Source organism: Chionomys nivalis, chromosome 16, assembly GCF_950005125.1.
Source record: "Chionomys nivalis chromosome 16, mChiNiv1.1, whole genome shotgun sequence".
Lineage (NCBI taxonomy): Eukaryota > Metazoa > Chordata > Mammalia > Rodentia > Cricetidae > Chionomys > Chionomys nivalis.
In genome coordinates, this window is record NC_080101.1 from 4,873,445 (window position 1) to 4,893,957 (window position 20,513).

At 39.9% G+C, this 20,513-nt stretch overlaps 1 protein-coding gene across 2 annotated transcripts in view; it reads right to left on the reverse strand.

Annotated features, from left to right (window-relative positions):
- Window positions 1–17,051, reverse strand: part of Triqk (triple QxxK/R motif containing) — a 61,445-nt gene extending 44,394 nt beyond the window's left edge. The window contains exons 1-2 of one of the 2 annotated variants that reach the window (XM_057790667.1): window positions 16,934–16,993; window positions 5,849–6,000 (exon numbers count right to left, since the gene is read on the reverse strand). The gene's annotated coding sequence lies outside the window, so the exon portion shown is untranslated. Of the gene's footprint in view, window positions 1–5,848; window positions 6,001–16,933 lie in introns of both variants that reach the window. The other variant, XM_057790666.1, reaches the window with a different exon arrangement.
- Window positions 17,052–20,513: the final 3,462 nt, after the last annotated feature.

The window sequence follows — 20,513 nt, forward strand, 5'->3', positions numbered from 1 at the left end:
GAGGTAACAGCTATAGCCATTTTTATTGCCACAACTCTATGGTGTTTCAAGGTCCCTGCCAGCAAGCAAGCTGCAATACTATATCCACAGACAACACTCAAGTCCTCTCTCTGTAGTCGGCCCTCCTGCTTCAAACAGTCAGAGTTTGCCCTGGCAGGATGGCCCAGAAAGCCAGCATTTTTAAACGGCACAGCTTTTTTCCTGCTACAGCTGAAGACCGAAAAGCATGCGTTCAGCTTTTCATCAACACCGTTTAAATGTTTCGTGGCAGGACCTCTTAAAAGAGCTACAGGATTTTGCAGCTAAAGCTGAGTCAGGAAGCCTCTCTTAGATGAGAGTGCTTGCTTGCCTCTAGCAAGCAGAGCAGACCCGAGAAATTGCTGCTACCAAGAAAACATGCTTTACTCTATTCTTTCCCAAGCTTTCTCAGGCTTTCTGTAGATTCAGTTCCCCACGTTGGGCACCATTCTGTTGTGGGAGCTGTGGGCTGTGTTCCTGCCACCCCAGCTCCTGGTTGCCTGGCTAGCTCATGCCCCAAAATAACAACACACAAACTGTATTCTATTAAACACTGCCTGGCCCATTTCTACTCATGTATGTAGCACCTTGAGGTGTGCTTACCAGGAAGATTCTAGCCTACGTCCATCCTGGGTCGGAGCTTCATCGCGTCTGAACTGGCGATGAGCTGCAGGGCACAGTTACCATAGAATCAGCACACATGGCATTTGGTAACAAAAGGAGCCAGAGATTTCAATTCACACACAAAAAAACCTGTACATAATCACTAAGACTTAGAAGCAACAAGTTTATACCCATTAATAGGATATTTTAAGATGATGATACTTCCTCACAAAAGAGTATAATGCAAAAGAAAAATTATACAACCAAGCCCAAAACAGCTGAACAGAAACAAACTGCTTAGTGAAAGAAACTAGAATGAAAAAGCTATTATTCTTTTCGTTATTTTTAATTAGCACATCAAGTAATGGGTTTTATCATAGCTATTACACGTGCATGTGTACTATGTTCTTACTGATCTCCCTCTACCACTCCCTCCCCTTCATCTCTTCCTCCTACATATGAGAGAAAAATGTTGTCTTTGTTTCTCTGGATTTGGCTAGTTTTAGTGGACATGATAACTGCCAGTTCCATCCATTTCTCTACAAAGGTCATAATTTAATTTTTCCATATACATGAATAAAACCACATTATGTAGATCTGCCATATCTGTTAATAGACATATACATTGGTTCTACTAGCTAATATAAATATGTGAGCAGTCAACAAAGATGCCCAAGGGTCTCTATGGTAGGACTGACAGTCCTTTGAGTATGTACACAGGAGGCATATAGCTGGGTCACATTGATTTCCACAGTGTGTGTACTCATTTACACTCACACCAACAGTGTATAAGATTACTCTGACACCACATCCTCACAAGCATGTGTCATTTCACTGATGATAGTCATTCTGAAAGGAATGAAACTAATTCTCAAAACAATTCTTGACAAATATGTCAAAAATATACAATAGGACAAAAGACAGCCTTGTCAATAAATGAAACCAGGATAGATACTTCTCTCTAATATTGCACAAAAATAAATTTCCAGTGGATCAAAGATCTTAGCATAGGACACTAAGCCTTAAAACTTCTGGAGGAAAACATTTTAAGATACAGAGTTAGGACAAACTTTCTTTAAGATGACTCCAATTATACAGCAAATAACCCTAAGGCTTACTTTGAAACTGAAAAGCTGTACAGCAAAGAAACTAGCAGCAGTATAGACAGACAGCCTATAGGATGAATGAAAATCTCTTCCAGCTATACTTCAGAGAGGTCTTAAATATAGAATATATAAATAACTGCAAAAATTAAAAACACAAAACAATCTGTCTGCCAATATATGAGCTAAGGAAGAGAATACAGAGTGCTCAGAAGGAGAAACACAAACAGCAAATACAGATCTTTTTTTCAGTGTTCCACATTCCGCTACTCTAGCTATATGATATTCATCAGGAAAAGGAAAATTACGGAGACAACAGAAGGAAAAGAGGTGTCTACCTCTTAGTTGTAAACCCTAGGAAAGATGAGGATGCAGAAGACTTCCCGGTAGCAAACCTATTCTGGAGGACATATGTCTGTACAAATAGAGACAAAGGGACGTACAGGTTAAAACCCATAGAATTCACGGCCCCAACAGCGAGGTCGCCAGAGCTGTGAACTTGGGGTGAAGCTGCACTACTGTGAACCCCACCACTCTGCTGTGGCATGGGGATCTCAGATGAGGCTGCATATATGTTAGGATAGGAAACACATGGGCAACCTCTGTATTGTTCTCTCTACTTTGTTGTACTCCTAAAACTGACCACAAAGACGTCTTATAAGAAAAGTCTCACATAAAAAATTCTGGAAAGTACTAGATAATTACTTAAGTTTCTGAAAATTTTCTTCTACTAAGATGTTTCATTATTAATTACTCAAGATTCTTGTCTGTAAGCTGGATTCTATCTCATGAGTCATTCTCACAAAAACCAAACCAAATTCTTTTAAAAAATCTGTTTTCAAATTTTGCTGAATTCATAACAACATAAAGAACAACAATCTCTCCAAGACAATTCTGCAGTCAACATGCAATCCGGTTTCATAAATGCCAAATGCTGGGCTGCAATTCTGTGCCTCTATTCTGTTGGTTCCATTTCACTCCACAGTTACCCCACTCCCGTGCCTCCAAATCCCCCAGCCACCTTTAGTCTAGTCTGGACACATGGGCTCATCCCGCTGGTAAAAGGAACACACACAGAACACCAAGTAGTAATTGCTCATGTTGCACTCTTGCCATAAGTCATTCTTTCCATACACGCCAGTTCAGACACAGCCTCAGAAACAGTCTGTCTGCAATGGTGCCTCTGTTTGGGTAGCAAAGAACACCCTCCACCAAGGCATCTTCTGTGCTCAGATGTCCCCACAGTCTCAGCCTTTCCACCTCTGTCCCCTCCTTTCTTCCTTTGCTGCAGATACCCAACCTGGGACCTCATCTGCTCACTAAATTCATATGCTAATTGATTTCCTAATTCCAGCTCCTTCCCTCAAATCCATCTTCATGACACTTCTAGAATAAGCTCTTGATGCTTAAACTTAGTCAAGATCCCTGGGGTTATAGTGTTATAGTTCAATGTTTCCCTTTGTAAGTGCAGTCTGGCTTTTCTTCTCCTGTCAATTTTTCTTTTTTTTACTTTTTAAACTCCCACCAGTCCACACACAGGCATGCACACACACACACACACACTTTCATAGACACATACACACACACACATATACATGCACACACACACAAACATGCACATGTAAACCGTGCTCCATCTATTTTGAGCTGCATGCAGCTCTGAATTTGTCAACTTACAGAACTGATTATTTGTGCTCATGTTCTCCTCCTTGGAATAGGTTTTTTAGGTCTTTAAATACGTCTTTATCTACTAATCTAATGTCCTCCCGTCAAAACAGGAGAAAAGAGGAGCCAGTAGGGTGGCTTAGTGGAGACATACATCGCTATCATGTCTGACGGCCTGGCATGTCCCCAGGACACACATAGAAGATGACTGTCCTGACTTCCAGGCCCCTTCTGTGGCACATGTGCCCTGCCACAAACACACAATTCACATCCCCACACACAAAAAAAATGTCAGAAAGGTAGGCAGCTAATAACCTGATTCAATTCCTCTCCATCCTGTCTCCTGATAGGAGGATAGAGTTCAGCAGGCCTGCATCTGGCAGTAAACCATCTGCTTCTAACAGTAAAAGTCTAAACTCAGTGCTCGCGGAGATGGTCTTCTCTCTCACTGAGATGATCGTGAGGGGTACGCTCAGGTGTTGAGGTAATCGTGGGTGTATGCTCAGGTGCTGGGGTGATCGTAAGGGGTACGCTCAGGTGTTGAGGTAATCGTGGGTGTATGCTCAGGTGCTGTGGTGATCGTGGGGGGTTTGCTCAGGTGCTGGGGTAGTTAAGCTTTCCCACTAACCCATTTTAGGAATACTGTCTCGGAAAGAAATAAACTTTTAGGGTCTCAAGACATTGACATATGGTTTTTTTTTTTTTTTTTTTTTTTTTTTTGGTTTTTGGAGACAGGGTTTCTCTGTAGCTTTGGTGCCTCTCCCGGAACTAGCTCTTGTAGACCAGGCTGGTCTCAACTCACAGAGATCCGCCTGCCTCTGCCTCCCGAGTGCTGGGATTAAAGGCGTGAGCCACCACCGCCCCGGCTTGACATATGGGTTTGTGTACATGAATATATGAATATATTAATATCCAAGGCTACTCTAACTGTTAATCATTTATCCAGGAAGCATTTCTTGAATACACCATACTCTGATTCAGGTCAATACAGCATTTTGCTGCATGTCTTTATAACACACCATGGTAAAAAGTAAAAAAAAAAATGGCTGCTGTAATTATGTTTTCTTTATTAAACTGTATTTATCAAGACAAGAACTGTGTACAGCATTTGTTTTCATCACTATCTAGCAGTATTTAACTCGTAGTATGCATTTTACAGATGACTATGAATTCACTCATCGCTCAATTATTAGTAACCAAACCCTAGGCAGCGGAGACTGAGTACAGAGAATCGCATACTGCATTCTTTACTTTCTTCCTGCCACCAAACAACCTCACAAGAAAAGACCTACAGTAGGAAGGGTTTCTCTTGGCTCAGTATTAAAGACACGGGCCCTCGTAAGCCTGCAGGCATGGTGGGAGGTGCATGTCCCAGTGCAGACGGCAGCAGGGCAGGAGCGTGATGGATCATGAAGGACAGACAGGGCAGGGAGCATGGCCAACCTGCACACCCTACGGCCCACTGAATTACTTCCTCCACTAAACCTCAACTCCTGAAGATTCTACAGCCTCCCCACAAAGCACCAAGTGTTCAAACACAGGAGGGTTTGTTGCACATTTCACAATAAACCCCAATTATGTCTTACATTCTTGATGGTGACAACCATAATAAGCTAGGTAAGTATAAAATATGGGACTTATTAAATACTGATTAAAACTACAGGATAGAGAACAATAGGTTGATGGCAGGGTTTCCAGCCAGAAAGGGACCTTTTAATACAAATAGATGGCGGCATTCTAATCAGTGCTAAAGAAACAGAACAGTCAGTTCAAGTTTGCTGAAATGGGGGGGTAGGGGGGCTTGAGCAAACGAATGGGTCTAAGAACAGAGATGGAATTAGAAAGGAAACAAGGGGACAGGTTTTATAAAGAAAGACTTGCGGATTTCAGAGCCTCGGGTTTCAGCCTGAAGAACCGGAGAGCCTCTGACAGGCTGAGGAAGGAAAGGTGTGGGCCAGCGTAAGAGGACGACTCTCGCCGGGTCTCCTCTCTACACCGCCTTAGGAGCAATGTGTCAGTGAATTAAGGAACAGGAAGCGTTACGTGATATAGCTAATTTTACGTTCACTAATTAATAAATTGCAACATTGATTAAAACCAATAAGTAATTACCAAAATATTACAATCTACCAAAGTATAATAATGTACCAAGTATCAAGAGACTACATGCTAAATGTGGTAATAAGTCAGTGCACAATAGTACAGTACTATTTTTTAAAATAAGTTAGATAAAAATCCACAGCTCGTGAATCTTGGTTTACTTAAACATGTTTAAATTACACAACATAAAAACATGTAAAACATTTTCTCATTATAATTGTGCCCTCTCTAACAAAAAGTCATGTTCATAACCCATGTTCACTGCCAGAAGCAAAAATTCAAACCAAGAAAAACAAAGTAAAAGGAAACAAGCCACAAATCAAAACACCTTTTCCAACGATTCAGTCAAGAAAACACACCTTATACTGTGTCCTTGATGCTGCCAAGTCTAAACTCTGGACAGCGGCCAGAAAAGAGATGTTTCCCGAAGCAAGGCCTCCAAGGCTGCACTGCTTTCCTGGCAAATTCAACTCCAGTCACCAAAAATTACACTCTCGGCTGACTTTTCTTACTGTAAATTAAAATGAGAATATATGGACAATTAAGTGAACGGTTTCCAGTTACATAGTTGACTAAAAACAAGACAAGTTGAAGGGGCTGGAGAGAGCTCAGTTGGTAAAGAACTTGCTGTGCTTATGTAAGGAGCAGAGTTCAGGTTTCCAGGATAGGGAATATGCTGGGAAGGATGGGGCCTGCGGGAGATCTCCATGCTGGGGGAGCAGAGAGGGGACATCCCAGAAGCAGGCTGGCCAGCTGGGTGAGACAAACGGGTGAGCTCTGTGCTCCAGGGTCCAACCCTAGCTCGTTATATAATGTGGAGGTAATTGAGGAACACAGCTGACATTAGCTCTGGGTCTCAGATGCACCTCCACACACACAAACCATGACGACCATGTGAACACATACATGTACATGACCAAAAGAGAGTTCAAAAATTAAAATGTAACAGAAAAGATAGAGTGGCTGGAGTCTCCCATGGTTCTTTTTGTTTCACTCTTTGATTCCTGGTTCTCTGTTATCTATTCAACTTAAAACAGGTTTAACTTCCCCAGGGAATTTGGAAAACAATGCATCTTCATAAGACACAATCCTGTAACAATGGCTGGGAGGCGGTCTCTCATAGGAAATCAACACAGAATCTACTTGACCTAGTATAGTGCAAAGGTCATCTGAGAATCCGTGGGAGATATTCTGCTGATGTTCTCGAGCAGTGGTTCCCAACCTTCCTAACACTGCAACACTTTAATATAGTTCCTCATGTTGTGGTGACACCAACCATAAAATTATTTTGTTGCTACTTCATAACTGTAATTTCACTGCTGTTATGAAACACAATGTAAGCATCTGATATTTGGGATCTCTAGTGTGTGACCATCAGAGAAGCAGACGCCCACAGGTCGAGAACTACTAGAGTCATGCATGCCTGTAAAAGACTAATTTCATATTACTTTTATCTATTTCAATTTGATCATCATTAACTCATAAAACTATAGTACTTAATCATATGCTTTAAACTGAATATTAGTTCCTAAACACTTGCTAACAGTAATAATGGAAAATAACCCCAACCCCATATATGTAATTTATTTTTCAATTATATACATGTTCATTGAATATATATATATGTATACATATATATTGCATCAAACTCTGAGTTTTTCTCTAGTTTACACTATTACTCTTGTATACATGAGAATCAAATTTCTATGACTCCAAACTGCTTTCTAGTAATACTAACTGAAAACTAAAAACAATATATTTGAGAATATAAATTTTTAGCTTCCATATATCAATATAAATACCTTACAATTTTTTAAAGTACTCTTTTAAATTGTGTGTGTGTAGGGTTGGGTGGGTGTGTGAGTGCACACACACACACACACACACACAAGTATGCATGCAGACAAGCACACACATGTGAGTGAGAGTGCCCGAGGTTGCCTGTGAATCTGGTACAGTTAACCCCGGTATGGAGCTGGGGACTGATCTGCAGTACTCTGCAAAGGCTGCAAGCCCTCTTACCTGCTGAGCCATCGATCCAGCCTGAAGGCCTTTTATAAATACAGATACAAATTCAAGTCAAGAGTTACACCATGAAAGAATGGCTCTAAATAAACAGTACACTTACAGAATAAAGTTTACTGCTTATCTCAAACCACAGAACAAAGACAACAACAACAACAAAAATCATATCCCTAAAGGAAAGGGCTAGTAATAGAATATACTTGAAAAAACATCTGAGATAAACTTCATAATTTTGAGCTATATAATAGTTTCTTAGAGACTAAAACCAGAGTAAACAAAAAACAACTATAACTAAAATATTATATACTTCAAAAAACAGTACAAAGGTTATCTGCATAATGCAAAAAACATTTACAAATTGGTTATTGGACAAAAGCTTCATACCTAGACCATATGAAGAATTCTTGCTATTTAGCAATTCAAAAAATTATTAATCTAATCTTCCAGTGATCAAATATTTGAAATCACATTTTTCCAGAGGTTTTTCAAATTGTCAACAAGCACAAAAAACCCTTCAGCATCATTATTTATTACAGAAATTCAGAACAATGGCACATCCCTTTCACCTCAGCATAGCTGACTATACCAAACAGTAAACATTGACAGTAGAAGAGGACGAGAGTGAAGGGAGAGTAGAACCCTCGTGCATTGGTTAGGAAAGTAAAGGAGTGAGCTCATGCATTAGAAATGAGTCTGCACAGATAGGTAATCTTCAACCACTTCAAAGAGTTATAAAATATGACATTTAAATAACTTAGGGTTCTGTTGACGTGAGATACCATTGCTCCTGACAGCAATGATCTATTCCTGAGAGAATGTTGAGCACCAAAGACACTCTGCTTGGAGCTTGTTTTCTTCTTGACAAAACTGGGCTTTGAGCAAGGAACTGCCCATGCATTGACCACTGATAAAATGCACAATGTTAGGACAAGACAAGCAGGAAAAAAAAAAAAAAAGACTGTCAAATCTTGCCAAGACAGGGTAATATGATTTCAAAAAATTTCCTGCCTCTAAAAATGGTCTGTAAGTTACTCAAGGCCTTAGCCAAAGTTGGTAGCCAGTTGTCTCTGTCTTTTTTGTACATTTTGGAAGTTGCTTGATTGTACTTCATGCTTATGCAAGTAATATTATTTCCCTTCTCAGGTCTTTGATAGGGTTAAAGTAATTGTAGTTACTTTCTCTCATGACTTAGCCAAGTTATTTATTATGCAAGACTTAAATTCATTAGGACAGGATAATTATTAAAACAATTATCACATGTTTCTTCCTTGATATTGTTTATGCTGTTGTAATTCTAAATTTTATACCTGAAATTTGTTCTTATTGTATATAAGTTTGTATTAGATTTAAAACTTTCTTATTTAAACAAAAGGGGATGCTGTAGGAATTCCTATAGCCAGTAGCCTTTAAGTTACCTGCCCACTTGGGGGTGGCGTGGCCTCTTAAACTATATATGCCACTGTAAAGTGCGTGTCCGGCCTCTCCTCCAGACTGTGATCTGTGAGTCTACTCCTAAATAAACAACCCCCTACTATACTCAATTATGAGTTAGTGTTGGATTTCTTTTAAGCGTCCACTTTCCACAACTGCTCTCAAAACCCAAAAATAGAATTGCGTATGACCAACACGTCTGTTTCTAAGTGCACACTCAAGAGAAATAAAAGAATCTCTGTATGAAACATGCACATGTGTTTTCAGAACAGTGTCATTTTGACAGCTGCAAGAAGAAACCCATCCACAATGCACAGACTGAAAAGTCGAGACACATAATAAAATAAGAGTCAGAAAAGTGAATCAAATACATGTGAGCACATGGATGGTCCTAGGAAACAATCCCAGGGAACATCAGAAGGCAGAAGAGCCCACTAGTGTGTCAGTGGTGCTGTTCTCTCTCGTGAAGTCCTCGGGAGGGGAAAGACCAGCAGGGAGACCCCAAAGACTGGGGGCTGTTTGCAGTGCAGAGACTGAAGAGATAAAAGTGGGGTAACAGTGGAGAAAAGATTTCTTGACAAAACAGAAAAAAATTCAAAATTAGTGTTAACAGTTGCACAATTCTGTAAACGGTCTAAACCTATTCAAATGGACCGTTTTGAAAATGGCAAATCTTATTATGCTTCTGAACTATATATCTCAACATGGAGTTTAAAATAAAATGTCGTACTAACCCATTCTGAAGACCCTATCTAAAAACCTTGGGGCCATGTGTGTCCTAGAAGCTTTTAGACAATGAAAAGGTAACATGTCCATCTCAAGTAACTGTGGATGTAAAACTCCTAAAGGGAAGGGAGGATGGACACTGGAGAACCCCATGCCCAGTGAGAGCATGGCATGCCAAGGACAGTCCATCCCTAGCTGTCGCCTCAATCCCAGCTCACGCAGAGCTCTAGAAATGGTAATTTAATGGAACAAGAGAGTTTATAAAATGTAAGTAACAGGTACTGGTCCCTTAGAAATAATGATGAAATTAGTGATAATATTGAGTAGTTGCTGTTGTACAAGGGTAGTTAGCATGGCCATGGCGAGCACTGTGATTACGCAATCAGCTATACAGACAGAACTTGTCTTCATGTCCCTCTGGAATAAGTACAATTAGCTGCAGCTGAAGAAATGGTTCCCTCTGGGGTCAGTAAGTGACCTACTTGAGCTACCTTGAAAGAGAGAAGAACTGAAATTTGCACTGAAATCTATCCCTAGAGTTTACTCCTTACAGGGAACAATGTGTCCTAAGCTGTAGACTGACATTCATCTGTAAAAAGGAGAAAACCTCCTTATAAATAAAATATAAATACCGAGGTAAATATAAATAAGCTGATATTATCCAGAAAATTATTATCAACTGAACCAAAGTAAGGCACAAGTAGTCAAATTCCCCGCAGGCACTGCAAGGTTCATTTTATCAAAAAGAAATGCTAAGCAGGAGTTTAGAGACTGCATCTTCACATCTATACTATAAAATCTAAGTGCATCCAGTGGCCCCATTCTAAGTATAACCTTAAGCTTTCATCAACTTTCCATAAGCTTTATTTAAAGGAATCACAGAAGGCAAATATACAAGATAACAGATTATGTTTTGTCTAAATTTATTTGTTTGGAAAGACCAGATAATATTACATTTTGCACCTTATAGTTAAGCTAATCTTCTGAATTTTTTTGACTTTGATTAATTTAGCACATGCATTTGCATATGACATCATCATATATACTCCATGTATCCTAGGGCAGCTGAGAACCTGTTTAGATTAGCTCCTTTAAAGTAGAGTAGGACTATGAACAACACAGAGGTCAGGCTTGTCACGGTTACCTTCCTTTATGTGATAACAAAATTAAAGAATTTTGGAGAATGCTGTGTCTGAAAGGTCCGAGAACTAACATTTTAAAGGGCTGACCTGACCATCTATCTGCACTATTTTAGAACCTCCAGTTCCTCATCTACATGGCGCACATTTCTTTGCACGGGCTCTATTAGCTGTCTTCACCTGGCCACTAACTAGGTCCCTATGGCCCCTGATTTAGCCAAGTTGTGAATAGTCTGCCCTAGTCACTGAATCTTCCCTATTCCCTAACCAAGTGGTACAGCTTCCTTCACAACTCTGTTCTCTCTACCTCAGTGCAGGCTTCTTCCTAGAGTTATTAAACTTGAATACAGAGGAAGTCTTGAAGACTCCATTTAATTTTACATGTATTCTGTATCATTTACCTACTCTTCCCAGATAAATCTTAGATTATATGATTAACAAGTAATTCTCTCATTAAATATTGCAATGCTTACAGGGTTTTACTTACAGTGGCCAAATATAGTATCTGGGTAGTAATTTATTTTTGCCTTTCAAAAGCAAAGTCAAGGATCTTCATAGAGATGTTGACCCATTTCTATAGATGAGAAAATAAAATCACTATTATGAAATGTAAAGAAAACTGGCCCAGTTCATCAAAGATCAAGAAGTTGCTGAGCAACTGAAACATTGATGGGCATCTGGAGTAAATCCGGATCACTGAACAGAGAAGCAGCATTCAGTGTTATATATTAAGGTTCATCGTTCAAGCCAGGAGTTGAAAACATTTTTCAATCCTGAAAAAGGACGAGAAATTCAAAAAGCGTCTTTTCATGTGAGATATGACCACTCAAAGTCAGAACAATTGCAAATGGTAATCATGAAGAAAGAACTGTTTTACATGAAGACAAAAGAATGTGTCTCAGGAATGGAACGTGCCCACGCCACATCTGCTCTCTACATTGTCCAATCCCACAAAGTCAGCAGAGCAATGGCTTGGGAATTTAAAATATATTCCCATGTGTTTGGCATTTCTAGGGTTTGAGCAACACAAATCCACAGCTATAAATATAAGAGAGTCTCGATACCTTGTTTGCTTTTGGGGGTAAATCACCCTAGTAAGGTACTAATTTTAAGACGTGTTCCACAAACTTAAAAGTATGTGTTTGCTACTTAAGCTGATGGAGCAATGTCTCCCAATACTTTGGCTAAGTCTTTGTTTAAAATTGACAGCACGGGCTAAAGAAACCATTCAGTAGTGACGATATACATTTGGATGAGAATAGAACATTGTGAACTTCTGGCTTACTTATACCAGAGATGATATCATATCTCCTAGGCCCAAAGATGTACAAATATTTTATTCACAGAGCCTGGGATAAGTTACTGATAGGTCTACACTGTTGTTAGGAGATGGGGCTACAAAGGACCAGGCAGACATGTGCAACACTGCTGTCATAGTAGATAAAAGAAGAGGGTCAGATACATAGGAATATGGGTGGCTGTAAGACCTAGGAAAGGCACAGAAACCAAGACTGTCTACTGGAAGTTACACAAAGGAATGCAGCCCTGATAACCTTGTTAAAACCATCCAATGTAATACATATCTAACTCCCAAATATCGGAATAAAAAATAACACTTCCTTGCTTATAAACCACAAACTAGTATCATTGTACCAAAACTAAAGACTTAATGTTTCTCATATGTTTCATTTCTTGTCATCTTTTCATATTTGCTACCATCTCTCTACTATCATTTTATCACTGCCTGCTCCTATCGGATGGAGTTCGAAACACTGAAGCCATGCGTTATGAAGTCATCAGCATCTACGATTTCCTTCAGTTCATCTTCTTTGGTTAAAGGCAAGCCTCTGAGTTGTTCATTAACTTCATTGACTTGATGAAGTCTTTTCTTTCACTTGATCTCACTGTCGAATGTTATATTTTCCAGACAAGTACATAAAAGCCTTTATAGGACATGCTCCATAGTCCAGTGTTTCCCATATGTTCCAGGGAAAACAGATTTAAGGACATGAATGAAACAAGAATGGGACGCCAAGAAGCAGAGGAAGGACAGCATCAGAAAGTACAGCATCAGCTATGACCTGTGCAGAGAAACCGCGTGCTACCCTGAGTCACTGTGAAGAACACATGGCAATGCTCTAACATGGGGGCGAGAAAAAACCAAAACCTCCAACCCTTCCTGCACAGAAGAAACTTAATGACTGGAAATGTATTAGAGACCAATAAATAATATGTGTGCTATTAGAATCAAATCTAAAGCTTTTCAACCAGTGTACTTCCCACTTGAACCAGGGTATAAACTATAATCTGTAATTTGGATCTTGACATGGTTAGCTATATAATTTATTATTCTAAATACAACGTTTTTTATGTAAGACAAAGTGTTCTCTGGATTGAGCAATCTTTGTTTTGTCATAGCTAAAATTTTATATTTTACAATTTAACTGGACTGCTATTTTTGCAACTATAGAACTATGAGAAACTCTAAAAGCAGCAAGCTATTTTGTTCTTGCTAGATCCGTGATTTAAGATATGCTGTTGACATGAGCTTTATTTTATGAAATTATCTTACCGGGCGCTTCAATGCAATGGTTTGTTATATCACTGAGTACAGAATGTTTATCTCTTTATAATTATTCAATATATGAGGTAAAAGAATTCTTTCTCACTACAATACACACACACAAATCACTCTACTGTTTCAAAGACACCTGGCATTTCTATCATATAAAAAGATTAAGTATATTTCAGAGGTCTGAAAAAGAATTATTTCCTGGACTAAATGATTCCTATTTGTTTAATTAAGAAATTTCCTGAGGAAATCAAATGTGAGTAAACATGTATCACTATTTTCTATTAGCATCATTTTGGCTGTTCTGAGATAATACAAAAACACTATATTCTAAAAAGAACGTTTAAAACCTTCATAGAGCCAAAGTTATTGAAATCAGAACAAGGATATATGCACCAAGTCTGTGGGAACACTCCATGCTTTGACAAGGAGAAACATTCCCAGGGAAATGCTTTGAGATGGGCCACTTAGCACTGCAGTAAGTAAAGAATATTATTCCTCAACTGTTACCCAAGGTCAGAGTCTCGAAAGTCAAGAACAGCTTCCTTAAATACATTATAATGATGTAAAATGCGATTACATACTTCCAATGACCAAGAAATGTCACTCATTATAAGAAACCAGAGCAGTAGGTTAACGACGCTGACCTTGGATTCCACTCAGTTAAATAAGGGAATGTGATAATTGACAGGACCCAGAATTGTCTAGGAGACGATCCTTTGGGCGTGTCTATGAGATCATTGTCACTAGGTTAAGGTGGGAAGACCCAGTCTCAGAGTGGGCAGCACCATTCCCTTGGCTGGGTCTCGAATTGCATAAAAAGAAGTCAGCTTACCACAATCTTGTATTGTTTACTTCTGTTGATGCAATATTACCCAGCAGCCCCATGCTCCCGCTTCCATGTCTTTCCCATCATTCACTAGTTCTGGTACACCAATCCGGAATAAACACTCCCGTCCTTTATTTGCTGTAATCAGGTATTTTTTCAGGAACAAGGTAACTACTACAGCAATGTCTAATAAGTGACTGGAATCCACCAGCCAACATCACTTCGATGATGGAGCTAACGTGGGTGATGCAAAATGGTAAGTCTGAGTAAGCATACCTATTCTGAAAACTCAATATTTTTTCAGTGATTAAGTCTAGTCTTTGGGAAAGGGAATAAAGGGTTAGGGAGGCTAGGAGGAGCTACTAGCCATTTTTGCTATCCTCTCAAAAGCACTAACCCAGTCAGCTTGTTCGTAGCAACGATGTTCATATAGTTTACAAACTCAAGACAAGAAGCAACAATCTATTACTAGGTCTTAAAATGTTTAAGCCTTGATGTTCTATCTAGTGTATCTTTCTTGGATCCAGTTTCTCTGCTAAAATTGAGAGTCCAGTAAAGAAGGGCAGGGTTCATATGATCAGTTCTAAAAAATACCAAGTTCTTTTGTACACTCAACACTTACCACAAAAGAAATAGAAACTTCCTACTTTGACACTTTCTCTATCCGTTACTACAACTGGTGCCCACTTTTGTGAGTGATATGAGCAAAGAAAATATCAAAATCTAAATTCTTCTATTTGAAAATAAAGACAGGAAAACAGCTACCAGTGAAGACAGCCATGATATATGTGTTGGCCTATGTAAATTAAAACACAAAATACCTTTCACTTGGGCTGTAAGAATCAGGCAATGATTCTACAGTTGCATGACCTAAACGTAATCAATCTCATTGTCCAAATGAACACTGGTGCAGAGAAATTTTACACATTTTATATTTATCTCAAAATACAATTTAGTAATGCTGTATAACACTAAATTTTCTTCACTTGTCTAAATATCTGAATATGCTGTCATTGGCAAGACCAATGAGATCTGGGATGAAATACAGCTTACTCTTTAACACAGCAACACATTTATTCAACATTGGTTGTTTCTGCTTGTTGATTACTAATTATAAAGAGATGGATTATAATGACCCTGATTTGGACAGTTAGATGGGCTAAGAGGCTCTTTGGAAGAATGAGATTTAAAAATCTCTGCTCCAAGTTTTCTTTGGTCAGACATGGTAGAAAGGAAATATCTTGTCCCTAAATTTAACAAACAAACCAAAACAGGTTGGTCTCAATACAGCTCCCACGTAATCTTCAAATTCTGCTAAGTAAGCTAAAGGATTACTTACAGCTTTCCATGGTCAAAATGGTGGCATCAAAAGTTTGGAAATGATTAGATGTAATATTAACATTTCCTAATCTTTCCAAGAACCCCCACATGACCACATCCCCACTTCTCTGTGTATCCTTGAGAGATGGGGAACTAAGGCTCCTAAGGGCAGAGAAATTGCCAAACAGGACACTTCAGGCGCTACCTAAGCCATAACAACACTAAACCAGTAGAGGAGAGAGTAATCGGCTTAATGTTCATTTCTCAACTAACCAAAGAAATAAGAGGAAAGTCTAGAGCATTTTTAGGTACACTAAGTTAAACGAATGGAAAGTAATCAGTAACACCTTGCATTTTTTACAGATCACCATTTTAATGATATTTTTAAATCAGTTAATCCTACTACGGTAGATACCAGATTGAGCACTCTACAGACAGAAAAACGGCTGAGGATTCTCACCTAAGGAAAACTAATCTTGCCTTACTGGCAAGTTAAAAACAGCAGAACAAGCAATGTTCCCTTCCTGAAGAGATTTACTCTGGAAACCTGGTACAGAACCGGAAAGGCCAACTTCCTTCTCCTCTGTGTTTTCCTACAGGATGTTTGTTCTGCTGAATCACGAGGGGTCAAAAGATAAGGGGAGGAGAGATCTGCAGGGGTTATCGGTGTTGCTATCTTGTAGTTACATGAAATATGGATCCAATAGTAGGTGCTTAGAGGTTTAATATGCTTCACGGTAGACTGCAAGGAAGATCAGAGGCGAAAGCCCTTCTTGTAATGAGTTGCAACTTGCAGAAGAAGTTCCTTAAGGTCAAGTGGAAGACACTATACCCCAGAACCCCTTCCCCAGTAATCCGCATAGACAGCAACCTCCTTTGGGTTCAAGGATTCACGAAGCATCAGTAAAAGTAACCTCATTTCTCTACAAACGTTTTGGTTTCAGAGATTGTTCTGTTCCTATAAGAGGGAAAGAGGAAAGAGTACATAGGAGTGAAAACACTGACTAGGGAGGCCTAGGCGAGCAGGGTTTGTAGAAACCAGAGTTACACGCAGGAAAGAAAAGGCTCCAAGAGTTAATGGACAGCACCAGGAGCAAATCCCCAGCCTAGAGTAAGTCCGAGGGGGAGGAGTGGGTGGGACTGAGAGTTTCAGGACCAAGAGCTCCGGGACACGCTGGCAGGACGCACCCCGCGTTGCTCGGCAACCGAGGCGGCCACGCCCACCCCGCCCCAGCCCAGCCGTCCAGGGCTGAGACCCCTGGAGAAGGAGGCCGCCCTGCAGGGCTGGGAGCCCAGCCTTCCTGGAGGAGCCTCCCGATGCCCAGGCCCCGCGCCGGGGACCGCCCCGGGCCCGCGTCCTGCGCACTGTGACCCCGAACCCCCAGCCCTCGCCGAAACACACCTCAGCGTAGCACAGCCTGGGCGGCCCAACCGCGGGTCCAGCCGGGCGGGCAGCAGTCCACGCTGCTGTCACTCAGAGGCAGGGGCGGGACGAGGAGCCGCGCGTGAGGAGAGGCGGGGCCGGCGCTCAGCCTGCGCTCTGATTGGCTGGGCCTTCCCTGCGCCAGCCTGCAGGAGGGCGCAGCCCTTAGACCCATCCATTTTCCAAGCAAGAAAGCTTTGGAACTGCTAAGGATGGACGAGTTAACCAACATCAAACGAAACCAAAAGTTATTTTAGTGAGTGACCAGCCTTTTACACGCAAGCACGCCCAAATCTAGTCAGGGGATATTCTTAGGAAACTTTCCAACAGTGAGAAGGTGTGCCTGAGAGGCTCTGATGGGGGTGTGATGATGGGAAGTTCTTATTTTAATTTTTAGCTATTAACAGGACAATCAATTTAGGAAAAGTAGTTGTTGAAACATGACCAATGGCTATGATTGTGGGTGTGTTCCAGGAACTCAGTTTTCACATCTGTAGACTAGGAACAAACAATATTGAGGTGTTTACCGTTTGGAATGTGTACTGCAATTGACTGCTTTCTAAATTATGCTGTTTTTGCGATCCTGACAAACCCTCCTGAGTGATATTATTATCTACAGTGTATGGAACAGACTAGAAGTGGTTAAGTTTATTTCCTCACTGAACAAATCTACGGGTCAGCAGTGATACTCTTTCTTTATACTGATGTAAACTGATTAAAATCTAAACTGTAGGAAGTGTGGGTAGAGGACACTGGGATAACACGACCCACCAAATCAACTAAGTAGGTCTCACATTGGCTCCCAGAGACTGAAGCAGGATAGATTTGCACCAGGTCCTCTGCTTATACGTTATGGCTGCTAGCTTGGTCTACTGTGAGACTCATCAGTGGAAGCCAGCACATCTGACTCTTTCCCTGCTCGTGAGACTCTTTTCCTCCTGTTGGGTTGTCTTGTCCAGCCTTGATGAGAGCTTTTGTCTTGTCTTACTGTATCTTGTTTTGTTCTGTTTGACTGTGGTCTCTTGGAGGCCTATGCTTTTCTGAAGAGCTAATGTAGGGGTAGGGCATCTAGGGAAGAGGGAATGGGGGGGAAGCTGGTTTGAAAGTATTGTATGAGAGGATAATATATTTTTAATTTAAAAAGAAAAATATATAGTGATAACAATGAATAAATAAAATCCCTCCCATTGTAATTTTTGTTCCTAAAGTTTGCTATCCTTTGGCTAACCCATCACATCTTTAGTAAGAGGCAAAATACCATGCAGAAAGGATGTAAACACATACAGATTTCTCTGAAACTTCTCATGATACCACATTGAGGAATGAAACTTAAAGGTGTTTTTATTTTCTGTACTTCTAGATTGTTTTTTGGTATCCAGTTTCTGTAAACCTAAGCAACGGTACAATTAAATGAGATTATATTAATGTTCTTAGCCAGGCTGGTGTACCTATTCTTATCAGGGAGTGGGTTAAAATGATGAAACCTTCTCTTTATCATTTATTAAATCAAAACAAGAAATGTGTATCTTGTAAAATGTGAAAGTAGAAAGAAAACTAAATACCTCAAGGTACAGCTTCCTTTTCCAAATAAAATGCCCATCATGTTGTGACAAAATTGTTGGAATAAACAAAAAAAATCCAATTACAAAAGATAATTTTATAATGCTGGATTTTCAGTCTTCTGAAAGATTGAACTATCCCCAAAATTTTCTTGATGTGTGTGACCCCACCATTTAAGTTTCTTTAATCTTGCAATGAATTTTAGCCTGAAAGAGTTATGATTGTGTATTGAAAAATGCGCTGTAGAAGTAAATGTCGGCATCTTTAAATAACTGTGGAGACCGTCTTTCAGTCACTTTTCAAATGCATATTCAAATAGAAAAAATGCCTTTGTTTGAATTCGTCACATGCATAAAATATACATTTAAGTAAATGTATTGTGTGCATGCGAATGTGTTATCTTTGGAATAAACACAGCTGTATGTACCACATATGGATAGCTGCAGATGTTTGAGGCAGCTATTCTGATTGCTGGAACTCTGCACCTTTTTATTTAGTCACACATCCAGGAGAAAACACCCTGCTCCATATGCAAAGAACAGCAAATGATAAGTCTCTGCCACTGGAATTTCTAACTAGGTATCCCTATGAACTGGGCTTGGTTAATCTCCTTTTTGTGTAAGCATTTACTACTGTATGAACTGGCCATGTTACAGTGTTTAGTAACTACTACAAAGTAGCCTTACTCTAGTCTTTAAAACCAATTAAGCTAAAAGGACTGTCTCCAGCCCACTTAATGTTTCCTATATTCATAGTAGAAGAATTTGAGGCTGTGTAGACCTTATTTATTTTGCATTTGATATTTCTGCTCCAATGCTTGTAATTCTTGCATAGATATAAGATATATTGAAAGAACACACACACATACCTTCGGAAGACTTAACATACCTGACAAAGTACCAAATAAATAGATAAATATATTTTAGAGACAGACAGTAAATAAACTGAAAGGCTGTGTGATGGTACACACTCATGTTCCCAGCGTGTGGGAGGCTGAGGCAGAAGAATTGCTGCAGTTTCTAGGTCAGGGTCGTAGTTAGTGTCCTGTTGCCATGGAGACACCATGACCATAGCAACTCTTATAAAGAAAAGTATTGGAACAGGCTTACATTTTCAGAGGCTTAGTCCATTATCATCATGGCTGGGAACATGGCAGCACACAGGTGAGCATGATGATACAGAAGAGTTGACCTTATCGGCCTCTCGTGGGAATGAATCCCCTTATTGGGAGTCTAATGCAGAGGCCTCAGCCCTGAAGCCATATATACACAGGCCACAAAAACAGACTTAGCAAATCATATTTTTATATATTTGTGCATGTTACATACATATATATGTAGATAACAATAATGATCAAAGAAAAAGAGGACTTATGTATATACCCCCAACTTGAAATTTTGGGTATCTGGGAGAGTTTGGAGAGAAGAAGGAGAGACAGGAAAGGGGTATAATTACATTTCAATTAAGAACAAGATTTTAAAATAGGCAACATAAATAATGGAAGATTTCCCAAAAGATAAATGGCTTAAGCAAAACTTTATATTGTCTCAAGATGTATTCTTTACTTTCCTTGTTGCTTGGAAAAAACTCCTGTCAAATTAAATTTGTGAAGAGTTCACTTCAGCTCACTGTTGGGGGGGGGGGACATCATGGCAGCTTGAGCGAGAGAAGCCGCCATAGGCTTCTGCATTTGAATGTTTGGTTCCATGTTGGTGGGACTGTTTCAGGAAAGATTAGGAGGTGTGGCCTTTTTGGAGGAGGTGTGTCACTGGGGGTGGCTTTGAAGTTTCAAAAGCCAATGCCATCAAGACTTTCTCTCCATGTTCCAGGTTTGTGGCTCAGACATTCTCTGCAGCTGCTACTCCAGAACCATGCCTACCAGCCTGCTGCCATACTCACTGCCATGATAACCATACATGAATCCTCGGAAACTGGAAGCAAGCCCTCAAATCAAATATTTTGTTTTATAAATTGCCTGGGTCATGGTGTTTCATCACAG